The sequence below is a fragment of the Tiliqua scincoides genome, chromosome 4 (assembly GCF_035046505.1).
Source record: "Tiliqua scincoides isolate rTilSci1 chromosome 4, rTilSci1.hap2, whole genome shotgun sequence".
Lineage (NCBI taxonomy): Eukaryota > Metazoa > Chordata > Lepidosauria > Squamata > Scincidae > Tiliqua > Tiliqua scincoides.
Genome location: NC_089824.1, coordinates 91,664,827 through 91,675,515, shown reverse-complemented (window position 1 = coordinate 91,675,515; position 10,689 = coordinate 91,664,827). Strand labels below are relative to the sequence as shown.

Genomic DNA, 10,689 nt, shown 5'->3' with positions numbered 1-10,689 from the left:
CCCCAAAATCCCGCAGCACATCTGTGGACCATTTGCGGCACACCAATTTGACACAGTATAGCAGCTGAAAATCATTGCTTTAGTAGCAGATGTCACCACTAAAATCTAGCCCTTTAGCTCCCTAAAGAGGTTGGTTATGGAAAACCACATTTTTGACGCTCCTATCTCTCTGTCCTTATGAATTTTGGGGTGGCTCCAACCTCTCGGTTCATATGAATTTGGTTCACATGCGCACACACATCATCAATTACTCAGTTCTTAATTACTCACATTGAACATGTAAATGGACTGCATTTGAAAGCATAGTGCTTAAGATCATAGGAGGTAAACTGAAAAGCATGATCTGTGAGAGCACGTGGCAGCCACTACCTGTGGCAGCATGCATTTAGCAGAATAGTCCGTTTTGTGCTGCCCTTGGACTGCTGCTATTTTTTAGAGTTCAGAATAAAACTGAGATTATTTCAAAACATAATTTGAAATGTTTCTCGAGTCTTTAAGCCACGGATTAAAGCACACTGTAGAATCTACTCCCAACGTTTGTAAAACTGAGATGATTCCAAGGTGGGTGAATATTATTCAATCTCATGGCCTATGGTTTTCTGCACAGGCTATATAACATTTCCAGGATGAAGGTCAGGACTACTTTCATTTCATCGCTAAGTTCATTATATACCACCTTTCTACCTCTTGAGCACCTCAGGCAATACATTCAGCTTTCCAATATGTATTATTTCAGTTTCTCATGTACAAACATTTGAAGATTGACAATAACTAATGAGTCAATGTGTTTCATTCTATACAGATGTGCTTCAGTTTAGCCAAGTGCTAGACCCAGCTTCACTTCCCTGTTTCCTGCAGTTTTATTTACTTACCTGTAATAAAAATAAATGTTACCCATTAGATGTTATTTACTTTATAATTACCATTCTCTTTGATTGGCTTGTTCTTCCTCTTGCTCCTTTGGCTTTTGTTCTCTTCCCTCTTTCCTTGAACCCTTGTTTCCATGATTTTACCATGGTAAGAGGTACAGAAATATGAAATTTAGGACTGGTTGAATCAGACTGAAGGAAAGAGGAAGAACTAACAGCCCAATCCTAAACTGCAAGGTGGGTGGGGCTGCTGTAGTATCTTAAGCGCACTGGGCAGCTGCCAGTGGCTCTTTGGGAGAAGGGGTTGTTCATCTGCTTCCCTGGGTAATGAAAGTAGCCTTTCAATAGGCTCTTGGGCTGGTGCAGAATCAAGAGCCTCTGTGTTGGGCTGCAAGGCCCAACACAGAGCTTAGGATCTGGTAAAGCTGAGCACCACCAGTCCCGCCCTCCTCCCGCCCTGCTCCCTCTACTGGCACGCCTCCTCTCCACCTTCCTCCACCTTCCTCTGCCCCAGAACATCTCTCCCTGCTTCCCCCAATGTCCCACCTATGTCCCTATTGCCTGGTGGTTCAGGTGACTGCTGAGTGTCAGAGCACCGGCTTTCGATTGGCACTAGCCCAATGCCAGCTGGGCCAGCACCGAGGACTTGCAAATGTGCTTTATGGCACATTTGTGACAGTGTGCTAGTCACAGAGAGCTAGTACGCAGTGTTTAGGATTGGGCTCTAACTGCTGTGGGCACAGGAAGGGAAACTGCTGTATTGGCTTCTGTTGTCACAAACACACTCAAAACTCCATATTCTGTCAGCATTTTTGGTGGTGTATGTCCAAGGAGAGAAAAAGTGCTGGGAGCATTGGAAGGGGGGATAGGATTCAATGCGTGCCATTGCTGCAGATCCACCTGCTCTTCACCCCAGTTCCGCCTCCTCCCCACCCAATTACCAAAGATATACCAAACCCCATTTCCCTTGTGTTTGTTGTGCGTGAAGTCAAATTGACTAAACATTTAGTGATTGTCTCCATCTTTTCTTTGAGCGAGCGTAGCGTGGTTGTGAAGTCATTTTTCTTATTTTTGTCAGGCATCTGATATCAGCCCTGAGCCTCCTTCCCCCCCCCAAAAAAAAAAACTCCCCTGACTGACCCATCTAGCACTCTGAGAACAGGGAGAATCTCATTTGCCTGTTGTGATCTCCTTCAGAGGCTTGGACTAATGGGTTAAAAATGTTTATTTAGTGGGACAGACTAGCTGTCTCACTGCAAGTGGATTAGGTTCATTCTCAGCCTGCTTCTAGGCTCACTCCTTGCCTGTAGCCATTAGTTCACTCTACAGAGAGCTATTTCCAGCCACAGCCTTTTGCAATGGCCTCATTCACCAAAACCCTCTCTCTGTTCTCTCTCCCTCCCTCCCTCCCTCAGGTGAGACAGAACAGCCTGAGCCTGATTTCCCAATGATTTCACCCGCAACACCAGGCTTACAAATATAAAATCTTTATTTTTAGGAGAACTGATCAGAAAGAGACTTCTGGCTTCTGTTGCCATGAATTCTTATACGGTGGTTTCATGGCAAAGGACAGTGCATGATTCTGTGAATACTGTTCACAAGAAATAATGATTTGTCTTTTCACGTCCTACAATTCAATTAACTGTACAAGAACAATCTTACTCACACAGTTCCATTTCATTAATCCTGAGCAAGGTATTTGTGTTCTTCTCAAGTTGCAGGGCCAGGTGATATTGGACTGAATCATGACCAGAGACTAAACTAGAACTAGTCATAATTGAAACATTTACAATGGTCACGAGCATCTGAAAACTGATTACAGGCCACAGAACGGATTAAACTTGAAGCAAAACAGATTAATATGAAATAATAATAAGAAAAGGGATGATATTTATGAAAAATATTTATGAAAAAGACACTATGTATTGTTGAACCATTGGGTTAAATATCTATTTTAGTTTATGCATGTCTGATGTTACAGGAATAGAATAGTAATATGATTTTTTCCCCCTAAAAATAGTCACGTGTCTAGGTGCATACTGAGATTATTTCATTCATCCATATTCCTCCTGCAGACCAGGCTACAAATCTCTCAAAAATGGCAAGGTGCTCAGTCAGTTTTGATGGCCAGGAGGCATTCTTCAGGTTCAGACAGGGCTTCCCAGCAGTTTACAGCACAATCCTCTGCATGTCTTGTGTCCAGTGGGGCTTGCTCCCAGGGACGCGTGCACAGGATTGCAGTCATAGCAACTCACCTGCACTGTTGCTCTAACAGAGGAGAAAGGTCAGACGGAGCAGCCGTAGAATGTCAGGTGTGACCTTACTGACTCCTCAGATGACCAGACTCTGCCGGGCCTGAAAGCCATAGATTAGCAGATCCCTCTGCCTGCAGTCTCTCTTTTCAGGTCATCATAAATATGACCAAATAATATTCCGAATGCTATAGCATGCCAACCACTGCTATGTATGAAATATGACTGCATGTCAGCTATCAAATACTGCCACACAGCAAATACCAAAATAAAATATAAAATGTCACCCGATTTAAGATATAATGGGCTATCAAATACAGATACCAAATATTCACAGAACAGACACCAAATATTCAAGCATTCAGAAACTATCCAGGAAATATTTGACAAATCTGACATTTGACAGATTCAGATGGGAATTCCAAAGAGAGGTAGGGGAAGCAAACTAATTTTAGCTCTAAAATCAGCCAAATCTCTCTCTCTCTCTCTCTCTCTCTCTCTCTCTCTCTCTCTCTCCCCACACACACACACACACACACACACACACACAGAGAGAGAGAGCGAGAGAGAGAGAGAGAGAGAGAGAGAGAGAATATGAATATATGCTTGGAAAGTTTACAGTTTAGCAGAATCTTAAACTTGCAATGCCATAATTTAGCATTTCAGAAATACAAACTTACTGGGGGGAAAAACAAACTTGTAGCAAATACATAATGAACTTTAGAATATTTCCGTGTGGAGAATGTGGCGCTGTAGAAGGCATGTTACACGATTCGTTTGCAAAGAACCATTCGACAAGCGTTGCTGATTTAATTACGTTATTAAAATTTGCATATGCTCTTGGAGTACCAGTTCATGCATCTTAAAAACCAGTTTTAGCTTTTTTTAAAAATAAACATGATGTAGTCGTTCAGTTTCCACAGACAACTGAACTTTTTTCAAGCAAACTATTCTAGACTGATGTCACTGATATAGCTGGCTGTGTTGAGATGCAAGAATTAATCCACTATTAAAACAAAAGGAAAAAAATACAGATGTATGAGCCCCACTAAAATGATTTGTTCTTGTTATTTTACTCACATCACAGTGAAACAATTGGCTATCTTTCTTTTTTCTTTTTTAAGTTACAAAAGATTTGATTGAAATAAAGCATGCTTCATACATGCAACTCACTCCCATAATATAAACATGATATTAACTATCTTAAACATTCATTTTCTATAACAAAATTAATTTGAATAGCTAAAAAGTTGTACATTATTGTCATTTTACTCCAGCAATAAATAAGATTTAATAAACACAGATTTGAAGCAGACAGCGATGTGCGTGAATTTTAAAAAAATACTTTACAGGACAACAACAAAAAATAAACCTTACATAGCCAGTTTCTGCATGAGAGTCACAACCCAATCCTATCAGAAACCCTCTCACTGATGCAGCCACATCACCAGTGTGAGCTGCATCCTGTGGGGGGGAAGAATAGTCCTGGAAGTCTCCTCTGGGTAAGGGAACAGTTATCACCTTGCCCACAGGTAAGCCTCCACTTCACTAGAATAGGTCTACTCTGACCAGCACCAGCAATTTAGCTGATGCAAGAACGAGCGAAGCTGGAAAGGTGAAGTGAGATAGGGAAAGGGGATAGGATATTGACAGTGCCGGTGCCACTGATACTGTCCCTCCCCAACCTTGATCCACCCTCATCCCCACCCCATTCTCCCTTTCCTTGCCTTGTCCTGTCCACACCACCTCCCTCCCACCTCCATGCTGACTTATTGTGCCTGGGATCCTGTCTAGGCCCCCAGAGCATGGCCCTTCACCACTTGCAGCGGTGGCCTCAACATGCTGAATGGAGTGACATTTTGTGACAGCTGAAAAAGACTGCACCCTGCAGGAACACTAGTTCTGGCAGCTCAAGGCCCTGAAAGGATTGGACCATAAGCCAATCAACTGGCTACGTTTCTAGCCAAATGGTGTTCGATAAACTTAGGCCCTAATCCTATCCCCCACCAGTTAATGCAACGCAGTGGTGTCAACAGAGCATGTGCTGCATCCAATGGTGGGAAGGGCAACTAGATGGCCTGGAAGAAGTAAGTGAAACATAAAATATTTCTTACTTACCTCCTAATATGCTTATAGGCTATCAGTCAATCTCCTCTGACCTATACTAGCTATTTTACTGACATAAGTCCAAGAAGTCTCGGGGGTGGGGCCAGATCAGGTAAGGGAGATACTAAGATCCACCCCTCTTGCTTTGCCCTTGCCTGGCCTGCTTCCCACCTTGATCCTACCCAAAACCACCCATGGCCCACCATCACACCAGTGTGAACTGAATGGTTCATTGGTGCACATGCAGGACCTCTGGTCATTTGCACCAGCAGTCCTGCAGTGCACGACAGCAGAGTACATTTTTTGTCACTACAACAACACAGAGATCAGGAGATCCACCGCCAATATGCCCTCAGTTGGATTGGGCTGCCTGACTGCAATCCTGTGTATGTCTACTCAGATGTAAGTTCCACTGTGTTGAATGGGACTTACCCCCAAGAATGTTCAAAGCTTAATGGAGTTTACTTTGAGAAGACATGCTTAGGATCATGCTGTTAAAATAATCCACTGCAATGAATGATCATTCCTGATCTAAAATGGAGTGTTTCGTTTAAATTTGGACATCTGTCTAAAATAACTACAGTGCCAGCCCTATTCCCACCCATGAAAAACACCCATGAAACGAGTATGACAGCTGTTTATAATATTTTCTAATTACTAAGCTGATTATCTTTAGTTGTTCCTTTTTGGACCAATCATATCCTCCAGAGCAAGTGCTCTTCCAGCACACACTGTTTCAAATCTGCCGTATAGCTTGTTGTGACTGTGCAGAAGTTAGTGGTGCCAGCAGGAAGGCCTAAGCCATCCCACCAGTGCCAGGGCACACTGTGACATGCACAAGAGATAGTAAATTCTATGCTGGGCAGCAGAGTGGGGAGGGGAGGGGAGGGGACTTCAATTCTGAAGCAAAATAGTGATTTATATGGGGTTTATCCATCCAAATTGGGGGGGGGGATAAGAAAACAAACAAGCAAAAAATAATGAGAGGGAGTATGTAAACAGGCCCCCCCACCAAGTCCAGCAATAATGCAGAGTAAACAGATGCATTTCCCTCATAGATAAGCTGGACTTTAAACTTAGTCCAGATTTAGTCCCTCTACTCTGACATAATGTCAGAATCAAAGGAAGCCAGGGTCTGAAGGTGAAGACCCAACCACAGGTGGGGCCTTTGCTGCCAACACCTACTTTGAACTACTAACAGAAGTTGAGGAGAGCTAAGAGGCTCTTTGTTACCATATGGAAGAGAGCAACCTTCTCATCAGCCCTGGACACTCTTTGCATAAGAAGGTAGTTCAGGTTGTGGTCTAAAATTCATTTATTGGGGGCAGAATACCCAAAGCTGGGTTTGACAAAATTCGTCAGAAACTCTAGTTGTAAATAGTTCTTCAGTTCGTCATGTTATTTCATAAACCATCTTCTGAACATCACTGTTTCATTCTTTTTTTGAGTGTATAAAAAAACCAGTCTACAGAGATTCAGTAACACTGTTTCGGCAACAGTGGTAATAATACTAAGCTAAGATCAAAAGGTCTGCATTTAGCAATTACCAAGAAGGGAGGAACCATTTCAATTGGTTCATTACTGTTGCAGCACATCTGGATGCTGATGACACTGAACCGGCTTGCATTTTTTCCCATTTAAAGCAAAAATACTATTCCTAAGCAATTTTTTAAACAAATAAATCATGGGGAGGGGGAAGCAAATAACTAGGATGTAAAGCAAAATTCTTTGACCAATTTCTGCCTTTTGAGATAAATGTGGCATTAGGAGCTACTGCTTCGTTTCTGTCCTCTTTTTGTTTGAAATTTCAGCTTGATAATGGGCACTGATCTATGTAGCTGACATTTGTTTAATTACGCTTACTGCATGGGCCAGTTCAGAGTGGGCAGTGTTAAGATGCAACACACCAATCTAGGACTCCCCATAAACCAATATCACTGCCTACGGCTTGCAGTTCCACTTCAGGGAATTGTGGGAAAGACTAGAGTGAGACAAATCTGGGTCATTCTTCCAAAACGTTGGACAGTATTTGGTAATCCACTCCAGACACAGACACAGACACAGACACAGACACACACACACCCTAGCATGATTTGACCTCTTTGGGCTCCTAAAATTGGCAGAGGGAGGCGAAAATAAGTTCCCCTTCCCATCTCAGAACAGCAACAGCTTAGTATGGCCTGGGACATCTGGGCTGCTCTAGGATCATGCTGCCCTTGCATGATCTGAAACCCCTAGTTCAGGCACTGGATGGTGTTTTCACCTCCTCCTTCCACCTTACTGACCTCAGGGCCTGTGAGGTGGTGGATAGCCTGGACGTACCAGAACATGCTAGACTCATACCACACGTGCCCCGAGGAAGGGATGACACACCTTCCAGCCTGAAGCCTCTAGTTACTCTGGTGGGGCCCTTGCAGCCCTGCTGCCATTTGCACTGCTTTTCCCCCTCAACACATGAGGCAAAGGTGGGAAAATACAGACAGGCAATTGGCTGCCTTGTGGAACTGAGGGGTGCGGTGCAGCTGAGCAGCTGTTGCTTCAGTCTGGCAAGCTCCCCGTCGCAGCTCTTGCAAGCGGACACTCCAGCTTCAGAGAAAGAGGTAACATGGAGCAGGGAGATTCACAGGTGCCCAGATGAGCAGCTGGATCGTTTACTTGAATGAATATGGACTTGAATGAGAAGAGCCTTTCCTCATTCCTGCCAACTGTACTGCGGAGGGCCTGTAGGGAGAGCAGGATTCTATGGCTGGATTTGGACAGCCTGATTCTGAACAATTTAGGCCTTTCCAGCACTGGCGTAGCTGTGCTAGTGGGACGTGTGCCGCATCCTGCAGTTGGGTGTCACTCATGGAGGCCTCCTCAAAGCAAGGGAATGTTTGTTCCCTGACCTCAGGGCTGGAAAGCTCAGCAGCCATGGCCCTGGGTGAGTTCACTCCCTCTGAGTCTTTTTATTTTAAGCTGAGCTCCTGGGTCTTTCTCCTTCAGCCCGGTGAAGGCCCTGAGCACAGGCTGTGTAGACTTATTAGGAACTTTCCCATTCGCTGTGCTTGCTTCTGTCTGCCCTGCTTCCCTCCCCCTTTTGCAGCACAAACATTCATAATTGTAGAGACACAAGTTATCCTCCCACTGCTTACTCTTAATATGTGAATGTATTGACATACAATTATAGAGTAATATCAAATTGCAAAGTTTGGCATATGCAATAGGTAACTAAAAGGGGGAATTTATAATTTACTGTTAGGTTGTTCTACACAGTGAACAAATGTGTGGATTCTTCAAGCTTATATGTTAGTGTATGTCAGGATGAGGGAGCTCTGTGCATATGGCTTGTGCTGCCCCAGTTGCTTCCTCTCCCCACCCAGCTTGTCTCACTGCAGTGGCCAAGGGATTGATCAGTGAATAAAGCTTCCTGGTTAGATGATATGATATCAAGGGAATAAGGGGATGGGTTAAGGAGGCTGCCTGTCTCTGCAAGAGGATACAGGCCTGCTTGTAACTGCTCATTGGAGTGAGGCTACCTCTTAACTTTTACAAGGTAAAGCAAATCAAAATCAGGAAAATCAGATTATGAGGATTGCACAACCCCTTTCAAAACCTCTTTGTATGTTATTTCTTGCTTCTTATTTATGGGGAGAGCCCTGCCTGAGAAGAAAAATTAGAATATATTTGAATATTGGAGCCAGAGAGTCTTAGTGGCTATGGGGATGGGCTGGATCTTGAAGATCCAGGTTCAGCCCCTGCTTGGCCATGATACTTTCTGGGTGACTTTGGCAAGTCATTGGTTGGCAACCTTCAGTCTCGAAAGACTCTGGTATAAACCTACAGCACCCGGTATTCTGAGGCGGTCTCCCATCCAAGTACTAAACAGGCCTGACCCTGCTTAGCTTCCGAGATCAGATGAGATCGGGCATGTGCAGGGTCTAACCTAACTCACAGTGTTATTGTAGGGGACAAGGGAGAGACAGAACCATGTACATTACTGTGAGCTCTTTCAAGTAAAGGTGGTATAGCTCAAATAAATAAGGGCCAGGTCCTGTCTGGTTTTCCAGCGCTGGTGCAGCTATGCCAATAAGACACCCACTGCATCCTGCAGTGGGGCAGCAGTCATGGAGGTCTCCTCCAGATAGGGGAACATTTGTTCCCTTTCCTCAGGGCTGCATTGCAGCAGCAGTAGAGCTGGAGGGTTGGATAGGACTGGGTCCTAAGTGGTCCCTTGCGAAGGCATTGATATGAGGGTGGTTTGTTTGCCACTCGTTGGGCTGAGAATAGTGTCAGTGCTATCATAGGCTGCATGTCTTTATATAGTACTCTAAAATGTTTTTTAAACTCGGTCACAGCACTCCTCGATTAGAACCCTTATCAGAAGTGCTGCAGGTTACTCCTTAATCATCAATGAAGATTTTTACGCACATGATTGGGGACATGCCATTCAATTTACAGTGTTTTTTAATTTAATAATAATAATAATAATAGCAGCTTACTTACTGCATACCATGCTTGCTTGACATTACTCAGACCATTACATGAAGGATCAGGTCTCATAGACTCTTTTATTTGGTCGTCCTTACTATGGCAAAAGATACGTTCCTGAGCAGCAAGATAAGAAATGTATAGGGGATTGATCGGTCACATTCGCTGTATTTTGCATCAGAATGCTCCCATTCCTTCACTATTTGCCCATAAGTTTAGGTCAGTCTTAGCTTGGGCCACTCATGTTCAAATTGCTTTCAGGTGGTTAATTCATCCCCATCCTATATGGGCTATGCCAGCAAGTAGATGAGACCTTCATGGGCCCATAATTGCCGGGCAGTAGCTGATGACAGTTCAGCACTTTATCTGAGGCTATATTTAGCCCATAGTTGCCTGGCAATAGCTGGCAAGCATTTGGCACCCTATATAGGAGTTCCTTTGTAGGTTAAATATTACTTTATTGGCCCATGTTTTCATTGCAGTAGCCAGTATATGGACTACATTAACAAGTGAAATAAGCCTTTACTGGCCCATAGTTGACTGGCAGTAGCCAGTAAGCATTCAGAATCCTATCTGGGGCTATATTTGCAGGTGCATTTATTTGCCCATGTTTGTCTGGCAGTAGCTGGTGAACATTCAGCACCCTACCTGGGGCTACATTTACAAGGGAAATAGGCCCTTTAGTGGCCAATGGTTGCCTGTCAGTAGCTGGTGGGCATTTGGCACCCTATATGGGTCTACATTTGTAAATGAAGAAGGCCTTTATTGGTCCATGGTTGCATGGCAGTAGCCAGCAAGCTTTCAGCACCCTATATGGGACTATGTTTGCAAGTGAAGTAAGCTTTACTGGCCCCTAGTTGCCTGGCAATAGCCAGCAAGTATTCAGCACCCTATATGGGACTACATTTGTAAGTGAAGTAGGCATTTACTAGCATAGAGTTGTCCGGCAGTCTCCAGCGAGCATTCAGCACCCTATATGGGGCTATGTTTGC

General features: G+C 44.0%; 1 pseudogene; it reads right to left on the bottom strand.

Moving 5' to 3' along the window:
• Positions 1-9,043: 9,043 nt before the first annotated feature.
• LOC136650141 (5S ribosomal RNA) lies at positions 9,044-9,164 on the bottom strand (annotated as a pseudogene).
• Between the last annotated feature and the right edge of the window lie 1,525 nt (positions 9,165-10,689).